Consider the following 11,890-nt stretch of genomic DNA (forward strand, 5'->3'; position numbering starts at 1 on the left):
AAACACACGCACACCAACCGACAAATTGAGTAAGAGCAGCCACCATCGACAAAAAAGAACGAGAGGAATAAGGGAAGAGTGTGTAATGTGCGAGACGAGCAGGCCGTTTAAATGTGACGTCACACAGCAGGCTACGACGGCGGGCGACGGTGTGCCGGGGTGGGTTTGCTGCGATGCAAAACTGTCTACACATTCCAAAACCCACCCCGGATCACTACCACACACGCACCATACCCGGTACGGCTATGTAAAGTGGGTGGGAAATATACTACGCCGTGTATGGGTGTGTGCGCGCGCGCTTCACATAAAACGGAGCACTGTCATTAACCGTCACTACACCACCACCATCATCATCATTATCATCATCATCATCGGCGGTGTTATCCGATTCGTTCGTTTGGTCGCGTTTTGCGCGCTCGGGCCACGTTCGGGGCGGGTCTGGCGCGTTTTTCTTGCCCATGCTGTGGTTGTTGTTGTTTTTTTTTTTCGCGCGCTTGCTTCCACCGGTTTGCTTTTCACGCCAGCTTCGTCGCGTGTGTACACACAGCGATGGTACAACAAGAAGAAAAAAAAACACACAAAGGCAAAAGAAGCCGACAGAAGATAGCGAAGCGAGCGCGGCCCCTAGCGCGTAGGAGTGTTGGGCGGCTGATGCGCGTGACCGTGGAGACGCATGGTGGCTGACTTGGGCATGGTGTGTGTGTGAGTGTGTGTGTGTGTGGGGAAGGTGGGGGTTGAAACGCGCGCGCGCCATTGCCAATGGCGAGTTTTACTCATCGTTTGGCGAAGTCGCGCACCGAAAGACACGCAACCGTGGACGAAAGATGGGAAGAAGAAGTAAACAAGAACAAGCAGGCTTGGGAGGAAAACCGGTTCCTGCACCCCGGGACGGAACACATCGGAACGCGAATAGGAGAGATGGGAAGGGGGGGGGGGAGGGCGGGTGATGGTGCGCTTCCTTCCGAACCGGCCCCCTGGTAACGCAAGCAAATGGAACGGATTTGTGTTCGAGGCACACGAGGAAAACGCGCCGTTCGGCCTCCTTTTCGTGTGTGTGTGTGTGTTTGGTTGTGGGAGCTTTTCTTCGGATAGTTATGTTCGCATGCTTCATGCGGGAAAATAAACCGGATTCGGCCGAATCCACCATGGTTACCTCTGCGCGGACCCCTACTGACATACTACAGCCCGATTGCCCGACTGGAGCTGGTGCTGCCGGGATGCGTTGAGCGGGTGGTGAGAAGAAACATAAACAAAAAGTACCATCCCGATCCCCCACCTTCCCCTTCGTTCCCACCAAACACACACATACTGATGCAACCAGTAGCGTTGTACATCGCAACACCGCTGCTTTCATGCTGGTGGTAGTGTGGTAGTAAATTCTACCGCCTGCTCTGATCGGTGGAGCGTCATCAGCCTTCATGGCCTGTGCTGACGGAAAAATCCACTCCAAAAGCGACCCCCTCCCCCCCCTCCCCCCCTTCAAACCCCTGGGACTGATTGGCATTGTGGATAAAAAAACGACACACACGCTCGATACGTTTCGTTCCCCTGGTACCTTTTCTTCGCGCTTCGGGGTTCTTTTCGCAACACAAACACTGGTCCACAGTGTCGTGCTTCGTTATTTGCTGGGGCAAGTACCAAAGCGCGCTACAATCGGTGAATTTTGGGGTCGAGGGGGGATCTGGATATTGAGGCTACTGCTAACCGCTGGCCTGGCATCGATCGATCGATAAATCGACCTTTGGTGAAGCGTTTGCTTTTTTTCCCTTTCTGCTGCTTCTGGTAAATCGATTTTCGTCGTCTGGATTTGATTAGTGAGGTTAGCAGACACGCTCGGTACTCGATTACAGAGCCGTGTGAAGGTAATCCTGCTGGTGTAATGAAACTGTATTATACAATAAAAAAGCATTATTACGCCGAAGTTATGTTAGTGGTCGAAATGGAAATTTCAGGAGAGATATACAAAAATCTCACGAACCTCAACCTGTGGAAGTCATATGAATTTCTGGAACAAATTTCAAATCAATTTACCAACACTTGATGAAGTTAGAGCCTAAAGCATAGTTCGTATGTATAATTTTCAAGCAAAATGTCCTAAAACACAACATTTAGTAAATCAGCTCCTTAATCAGTCTCTTAATAACTTGTACATTAGTTCACTGTGTTATGTATTCCTATACTCAATTCACTAGCAACTGACTGGAGCTTTTGTATTTAGATTCAATGTGTTTTGTTTTACAGCCAAAATATTCGCAAATGTTCATTCTGATATCTCGGTAAACGGCCGCCATTTTGTCATTGTTTTCAATTTTCAAAATTTAACTCCTCACATACAGAGTTCAAGCATTTTCTTTGATATTTCAACAATGTTTGGTTGCAGATGGTACAAAAGCTATTAAAACATCAAAACATGTGTGTCTGTACAACAAATGAGGAAGTTAGAAAATAACGAAAGTCGCCTGTTTCCGAGCTCCAGAGAGTGTATATCTCTCCTTAAACAGTGAAATCCAAGCCAAAGATAGCTGTCAAAATGCTTCATCGTTTTCCTTGAGATGTAAAAACAGTGGAAAAAAGTCTTAATTTCTATAAAAGATACAACAAAATTATCAAAAGCAATAAATATGTCGTAGCTCAACCCTCGACAGACACAAACTTCACGGGCATACTTCCACACGTAGCTTATGTTTTTGGGATAAAAACGTCCCCTTAAAACTGGCATCTAATATCTGCTACACGCGCCTCGGCACCATCCAGTACCAGTCAGCAAGCATCGTTTAATATTTACTTAAAGTGCTTCAGTTTTAAGCATCCATACGTAAAACCTCCAGTGCAGGCTGCTCCGGGCTGCTGCTGCTGTTGCTGGTGATCTCCTTCGACTTCTGCTTGTCAATGACACTCGAGAGACACCCGTGTAACACACATTCTCTTCATATCGACCTGGTCACCAAGCTGGTTGCCCGTTTGCGGGTTTTGCGGACGGGAAAATGGCTTCCCTTTTCCCTTTCTGCGCTGTTTCCAAGGTTCACATAGACACCCGGACCCTGCCGGTGTACGCTGCCAGCGTAGAAACGTTGATGCTGTGCGCGCTCTCTCTTCCAGGTTGATGCTAGCCGAACAGTTATCGATCGGAATGGGGGTCGAACCGATGTTGATGTTGTATGTATATATATATACACACATTTATATAAAAGCCTTTTTTCTTCTTCTTGGCTGACTCCATCCTTCTCGCAAACTTATCGATTTTTCCAACCAAGAACCAGTGCGCTGTCTGGTAGTAGTGACCGTTTGTTTCACTCATTTATACATTCTTCAACTCACTCGCGCTCTCTCGCTCTTTCCTATTTATTCCGCAAAAAAAAACCTCACTACATAGGGCTGCACACTGTGGTGCATTGATCAGGGATGCTGCCGGATCAAAAGGTAGCGGACGCGACCCGGAGCTTATATACGAATCAGGAATCACATACACACCTAGGCCGCGGCATGTGCCGGTAGCGATTGCTTTCCCCGCGGAAGGAAACGTGCTGTGAATCGTGACTACGCCATTGTGCAACAAGATGGGAAGTAGAAAATTTTCATTAAAAAATTCAAATCACTCTCCACCGTTTTGCACCACCGTACACCGTACGCTGGTGTCGCTGGTTGCGTGCGAGTGGCAATGTAAAACTTTGACACCGAAATCCGAAATGCCTGTTTCAAAAATGGCCAAAACAAAAAGAAAAGTTTAGTACACCCTCGGGGGGGAATTTAATTAGCCAATGGTAAACCCCGTGAATTCATTTAGATTGTCGATGAAAAGCAGTCTCTTTACCGTGTGCATGTTTCTACTCTTAATGTAGAGTGGCAGAATTAATCGGCCGACTGGCACGTCCGCACAATTTCGGATAGTGCATAGTTGAATAGTTGCGACACTTGGAGTTGGTGTAAGTGTGATTAATTAATTAAAATCTTTAGAGCTAGATGTACATTGCGATATCTATTGTAAAGAGTACGAACTGAAATGTATTGTAAACCTGTCCAAAATATATTACGGTTTATACATAACTATGAGGGCTTTTAATGGAAAGTCATATAAATGTTTAAAAACAATTGTGAGAAACACCGAACTTGTCAGGGATAGCCCTGTTGTTAGTTCATGTGAACCTACAATGAAGATTTTTAAAGTAATGCCTCTGAAGATTTATTAATATTTCAAAATCTGTGAACCTCAAAAGGGTCATGAATTGATCATTTTTTTATTTTTAGCCTTTACAGTCAAGTTCTGTTTAGATATGATGTATCGTTTCTGCTGGCCTTCGATTGCAGAAAAAATAATTTTTCATCATAATTCATTACTTTCATCTCTACTTCATGTACTTTAAGTAAGGATTTTCACAAAAAAACTATACAAAGAATTTCCAGTTATTTCAGCTATTCAGAATTGCTTGAATCTCTAATGGATCTCCTATAGTCCATCTTTGAAGATATATAAACTTTTCAAGCTTCATGAATATTCAGAGTTTCTTGAGAGATCTTCAGAGGGTCGTAAATCTGTCGAGATTTAATCGTCGGAGATTCATGAACTTCATTTAAAAGATTCGAAATCATTTCTTTAGCTTTAAGTATCATGAATCTGAATTCGATTCGTGCAACATTGGAATTTCACGATACAACTATTTTAGAGTTTTCTGACTTCAAAAATAGAGTTATTTTTTTACACAATAGTCTAGAATTTTATCACTTTTCTAACAAATTTTAGATTCCTACTGGTAGTAAGCTTGGGATTTACATTGCTTAAAAGGTTTAACGAGCTTTTGTACATTGATTACCATTTTAAAGTTAGGCATACCATCTTGTTTATGCATTCGTTTATTTGTGGTTGTTTATTTAACGAAGATTTCTAAAATATTAAGTTTAAACTAACACTACCTGCACCCTTTAAAACACGGAAAAAATAATTTTTTTCTCCCGTATTTAGTCATCCGCAACCTCTCGAAATCTATCAACCCACATATATTCCTACAAGCGTTACCAGTTGCTATAAACGATCCTCAACATACCAGTATTTTCCAGTTCGGCATCGAAAAATTCCCGTTTGTTGACATCCCTGCGCCATCCACCTTTGCAAGCCGCCCCAACTTAAGCTAAAAAATTCCCCACCTTTAAACCCAAACCGGGTTGGATGTTTCTTTTCGGGCCCTCACTCCGGACCTGTGGTGCCTATTGACCAATAAAGTGCGCGTGCCACGTAGCCACCGCTTGAAAAAGCACATCGGTGTGGTGCTTTTAGTGTATGTCCATTTCTCACCCATCGTCCGACACGAGACGATCGAGTTGCGCGTTTGTGTGTGTATGGGCGCGCGCGCGAAAAGCGCCAGGATCTGTTGCGTCTCAGAGCGAGTGGGGGGCATCACGAAGCATCTATACACGATCGCGATCGCGCACCGAAGTCAGAACGAGGAATCCACACGCATTGGATCAAGGTAAACCGGTTCCGGTCGGTACTAAGAGCGGGATGGAGTGGTCCGGGTCGGTGGTCACCGAATGGTGACGGTGACCGGAAAGCCGGACGTCAGCAAAACCGTCCGTCTGCCGTTTAACGAGCAAACCTGTTCCTATGCCACAGACCTGTCTGGGTTGTGTCAACGTGCGTGATTATGACACACGTATAAAAGCACACCGCACACACACACACACACACACACTAGGGTGTCGAGTGGCATGCGGGGCGGGACGGACTGTTGGAACCTCCGGAACCCGGAACGTGCCCCGGAGGGCTGAAGGGGCTGCGTCGTTTCGCTCGCAGGGTGAAAAGAACTGACACGTTACCGACTGGGCAATGGACGTGCTGACTGATTCGCGACTCCAGTCGTGGCTCTCGATGCCATCATCTGTTTTGGCACGTTAGTCACGAACCACGGCAGGCAGAAAGAACGATCGCGACACGAACAAACAACAAAACTACCCAAAAACTACTTCATGCAGACTGGTTAGTATTCCAGTCAACCAGTATCAGCATGATAGTCGTAATGGAGGACTCGGGGAAGAAGCAAAAAAAAACACACAAGAGAGGAATAAACTTACATACGGCGGCGGCCGGCGGATCCAAACTCCGTGCGCCAGTCGGAAATGGAAGTCACGTTCAGGGCGTTCCGACCATCCCGGCACATACCTGATGAGTGTTGCGTACACGGCGGTTATCGCGATAGTCGCTTCCCATTTCCCAGGCCCATGGACAGCCAAAACCCACACACGGCGAAGTTCGATGGCCGATCGATAATGTTTTCACCCGGTCGGTCGGTCGGTCAGGGCGGAACAATGGAACGCTTTGCAATTGGAATTCTTCAGCAAACTCGAAACCTGACACGCCATTAGCGTTGTATTGCGCGCAAAGCATTGCTGTACGCGCGCCCTCCGCCCCAGCGAAATGGAAAAACGCGGAAAATAGCGGAAAGAAAAGTACATTAATATATGTGCCGTTCAAGGATCATCCACTCCGAACCGGGCCGTTATTGAACCGGCCAGATTGGCAAACATTAATCAAAACGAACCGCAACGTCACGCCATTCCGCTTGCCCGCCATCCCGGGAAATTCGCAATCGTGCTGCAGGGATTGTGTGTGCTCGGTGCTCTACTTTTTCCCGCACGGCGAACACTGCTACGTGCGCCACCAATACATTCGTACGCCGAAGATTGCGGGACGGTTCGCGGATGGACAAGTTCGTTCGATATACACCGCTGTACCGAAGGGTGTACAGCAGCGGTCGGCCGGGAAAATGCTATCGATTAATCACGTCTGAAGGCCACAGTGTGAGGTGCTGCGCCACAGGGGGAAACGGGTGCGGGTCAGAATGCGAAACGGCGGAGAGGGAAGAGGGGGTAGTAATACGTGCACGCGATACTGAAACATGATCCAGGGTGGAAAAAACAGTTTTCCTTGGAGAAAACCAAATTGTTTCCTGTTGTTGAAATTTAACCAAACTGTTGTCCATTACACAGGAATTTAGCGTTTAGAATCAAAGGAAATGTATTGAATTTGGTACAGTAAGGAAATTCTACGTATTTTACAACCGGAGATGCTTTTGTCGGTCACTGTATCGCTACCGTAAACTGTGGCACATGCGTACAATTCGTGCCGTTAAAGGTTCTGCCATAATACACTCCACGCTCACGTACAAACATTAATGGAAAAAGCATACATTTGGACAAGACCGAGCTGGAGGACCGTGCCAAAATGGCTGCAATACATCGCTGCTCCGGAATATCTTCCACACGTTTTCCACCCTTCGGTAATCCTCGCCAACCCAGCGCAGGGAGGTTTCTCGCCCGGAATCTCCCCATAAACAACAACATGACAATCCAACCATCTGGGACGTGTCCCCACACTGCTGCCACCATGCTCAACCATTTCCCGGTGAGCGTGGTGCACAAATCCGAGCATGTCCACACGTTTCGGAAGTGCGTATATCGATCCAGTGTTTTTTTTTTTGTATCCCCCGTTTGGGGGGCGAGTTCCATTCCACTGTAGTGGTGTGACCGTGCTGCTTCTTCTTGTTGAACGAAAACAGTCACAAAAAGCGTCCCCCTGCTAGTTGGTAGGAAAAATCGATACGGATAATGTGTGTGACGGAGTGTACCGGGAGGGGGTGTGGGAGGGAGAATGGGGATGATGAGGGGGGGGGGGTGATTATTTGCACAAGACTTGGCACATAACGCTAATGCCGGGGGACGGGCCCGAGCACGGTACGGTTGATGAAATTTGTTTTCCAATTTTGGGCGTAAATTTGATTTCCTTAATTCCACAAGCAGACTGGCCTGAACCTGGCGAACTGGAAAAACAAAACCGGGGGGCGAAATTATGTGGAAATGAAAAATCGTTTCCTTTCTAAGGTTATTTAAATTTTGCGCAAACATTAAACGAAGCAACAGGAACAACAAAAAAACAGTTCCGCAACCAGCGAGATTAATGGAATGCTTCATTGAGGTTGACAATTACACAATCACAACCCTTACTGGGGGGGGTAGCATTTTGAGTGAGCGCATCGCAATCACGTGCACGTGCAAGCTGGGAGCATTTAGAAGAAGAACCACACCCCTTGCGTAGGAACAGGAACAGGAAACCGGGTGAACGAATATGTTGTTTTCCGCCAGAAAGCAGCAGTCCGTCCCTCGGCAGAATGCACGGAAAATGGTATTGTATCGATTTTTCCGCTAGCCGAGAAAAATATGTTCGTCCCAGACCCTGGCCAACTTCATGTCGTAGTCGTCGTCGTCGTCGTCGTGGCCGTTGTCTCGATCGACGTAATTCCCGAAAACGTTCGGCGCACGTTGGTAGTAGTGCCGGTGGCTGGTGCCTAAGCTGGTATGCCACATACACCGAGGCCAGTCCGATTATCGATTCGATGCTCAGGTCTGGGCTGCCCTGATTTGTCCCACACACACACACAAACACGTCGAGTCCTTGCTGCGGACTCATGCTGTCATTTCTCGGCATGATCCGGCTACATCCGGCGTCACACATACTACCGAAAGCAGCAGTATATAGAGCGAGGCGCATTGTCTGCGCTATAATAGCGCAAGAGTAAACAAATCTATGACAAGGGCGTTTGTGTGTGTTTTTTTTTCTTTGGTGGACGAAATGAGTTTTCCACCCAAGGGTTGGCGGGGGTGTATTGGTGTGCAAGATTTTGCACACGTATAGCAACGCTATTCAATTTCCGGGCGGAAAAAAAACGGAACCATCTCGGTTCTTCGCCCCGTGCAAAACCAGACCTTTTCCGGTTCTTCTTCGTCTTCTTCTACTTTGCCTCCATGCGGACTCGATTCGGCTTCGGCTTCTTTTGGGGCGTTTCGCACCAAACAGAGAGCCGAACCGACCGTCTGTACATAACCGTTGGGTCGACGTTGGAAACATAACCTGCCCTTTTTGCGCGCTGAACTCCCTATCTTCATGCACCTATCCCGGGCGCCGGTAAATAAGCTGCAGCAACAACCAAAAAGGTATGTGCCAAACGGAAAATGCATTTGAATGAATTACATCTCAGGCGCACGGTTTCCACCGTTCCCGGGGCGATTACGCGTTGGGTTTTCCCTGAAGCTCAGCCGGAGCGAAATAAATCCCGAATGGATTTTGTTTGTTTTTGTTTGTTTTTTTTTTTTTGGGGACATAGTATCCGAAACCAACCCCCCTGACGAAACGTGATTTTTCCATCATTTACAGTCAATTGCTTTAAAGTTGAACTGAAGCGAAGCGTGACGTTTTGTGGCCATTTTAAAAGGAGTGCCCTTGCCAAATGTGTGTGCGTGTATGTGTGGGGATGGACCAATTTATTTTACCACGCTTTACCGACCTGGAGTATGAAAATCTACACGAACCACCATGCGTCTCCATTACGGTGGGATAAAAAGCACGCACTGTGCGATAAATTATCGCACATACACAGTTAGCACGTGTCATGGCAACCACAGGCGTTGGTAATTTCAGATTCTCATGGCACGCTCTGTATCTTTTTTTTTGTTTTGTTTTTGGGGTTTCGTTGTTTAATTATAATTGCAATAAACGATTGTGAGGGGTTTATTTTTTGTATACTTCTTCCGATTATTTTTCCATAATTGATTGCATGTTTGCTTTGCGACGAATTGGTACAGATATTTGCAAATGTTATTTATTTATAGCCAATTTCGATATTGAATGTTTTATTTCTGTTAGACATCAAGTACATTGTATAGCCCGATGTGTGAGCACACGTGATTTCTTATCGCTGGTGGAATGTATTCCGTCTTTAATATCTATTTTTTCACAAATTGATAAAAGAACGAAAGTGATAGGGAGAGAGAGAACAAAACAACATAAAACAACCTTAAAATTACACAACACACTAGGTCAAAAGCTTAATTTTCGTGTGCGTTATCAGTGAATGATAACTGTGATAACTGTTTGACTGTTGCCACATTTTTAGCTGCGCGTAAACAAAAAGCAACGCAGCGTACGGTGTACGATTTTGATAGTAACGGTAATCAGTAAATTATCAACCAAATGGTGCTCTGTTCTACCAGTGTGTCGTGCTGCGTCACTACCTGGGACCGGGAAACTGGTTGGGCCAGGATAACAAAACCTTTCTATGTCAATGAGACACCACCGATAAGATCGATCGTATCGTTATCGATGAAATTGTCCGCTATCGAGCACATGCGACATGCAGCAAACGTGAACGTTCCCTGCTGCCTGTTTATCAGCTATTGGAAACTCCAGGTTGGCTCAAACCCCATCCACCCGATATGGTTGCAAGATACCTGTTTTACGTCTTACCATGCGTGGACCGTCACCACGAAAGCAACTTCCCGGTGTGTATGGAAAGTCCGTGCCCCCTGTTTTCACCTGGGCGCCTTATCTTATCACCTACGAAACTGTGTCTAACGGTACGGAACGATCTCCGCTGAATTAAAGATGGCGATCCCTGGGCCAGTAAAGTACGTGATTTAATCGTGAATAAAACAACGATCGATATGAATGCGATTGTTAGCAATCATGGCAATAATGGAGAAATATCAGGGCCGAATGCTTCAGAATGCGTCGAAATTGAATTAATTATTATGTTTCCCATTATTTACGCTGCGTTCCATGCTAAACGAAGCCATGCTAAAAAAGGTATTAAATTTTTAATAAGAAAAAATAGTCCTTTCAACTTTTAGCTCAGCGAGCTGTGAAGCACACTATGTGCACATGGAACGATGGCTTAAGCTTATGTACATTATGCGCACCCGGAAATGCTTCTTATATGTACGGCAAGAAGGTAAAGGTTCCAAGATGGAGCTCAAAAATTCGCTTTCCGTTTTTGCTTCCTTGAAATTCTAAGGCCACTACCACAAGCACGAACAGTTTAAGTCGTACTTTCCGAGTGGGACGAAAAAAAAAGAATGCATTTCCGGCTATCCTCGAAATACTTCTTCCCGGCGTCCAACGTAGTGGCTGCACACCGAAGCAGAGCAGCAGGCCGAAATGCACAACGTTGCAGCAAGCACCTCCTACATAAAGTTCACGGTACGGTAATGTTTCGCGCGTGTGTGTGTGTGTGTTTATTTTTTTTAAATTTTATTCTTCACATTTCTCGGAAGAAACACGAACGCATCTGGCACATGGGGGCTGCATCGCTCTGGGTCACATGATCACTCCATGTCGCTTTCCACAGTACATAGCAAAGCAGCCGGTTGAAAATGAAATCGCTTTTCGCTCCGCTTGTAACCGATGGTGGCCTTCCCATTTAGCCTGTTGTGTGCTGTTCAAACCTCGCAGCTCGACCCGCTGGGATAATTTATATGAGTATACAACTGATATCCACATTTCTGCCCTTAATTCCTGTCCCTGTATATAAGGCCACACGCACACACACACAAACCTCCACTACCGGAGGAAACATCCTTATGGCATGGAAAAACTACGGTCCATTTTCCGTCCCCCAAGAACCAATCGTCGCCGTCGGTGCAATCGGAAATGCAATGGCGGCAAACCGTGACGGTGTCGTACGGTGGTAGTGTAGCCGCCTACTTTGACACTTAAAAAGCGGAACAACAGGCACACACACACACACACACACATACTCACTCAGCAGAAGGTAAATAAAAGCGAAAATAAATAAATGCTTACGTGTGTAGCGTAGCCGACCAAACAACCGTGGCATGCTACGATGAACGCCATCGCTGTGGTGATGTAATCCGGTGTCGCGCACAAAACGGGCGGCCATCTGCCGGAGACCTTCCGGCGACTGTATGAAGGAGTCGTTTGGATCGGCCACCACGCCATGTTTTTTCCCCCCCATCATCTACCCCCACACTGTCTAAGCAGACTGCTCCTGTGAGTTTAGGTCGCCAACTACATAACTTCCCTGTGCATGCGTGTGTGTGTGTGTGTGCG

Source organism: Anopheles moucheti, chromosome 2 (genome assembly GCF_943734755.1).
Source record: "Anopheles moucheti chromosome 2, idAnoMoucSN_F20_07, whole genome shotgun sequence".
Lineage (NCBI taxonomy): Eukaryota > Metazoa > Arthropoda > Insecta > Diptera > Culicidae > Anopheles > Anopheles moucheti.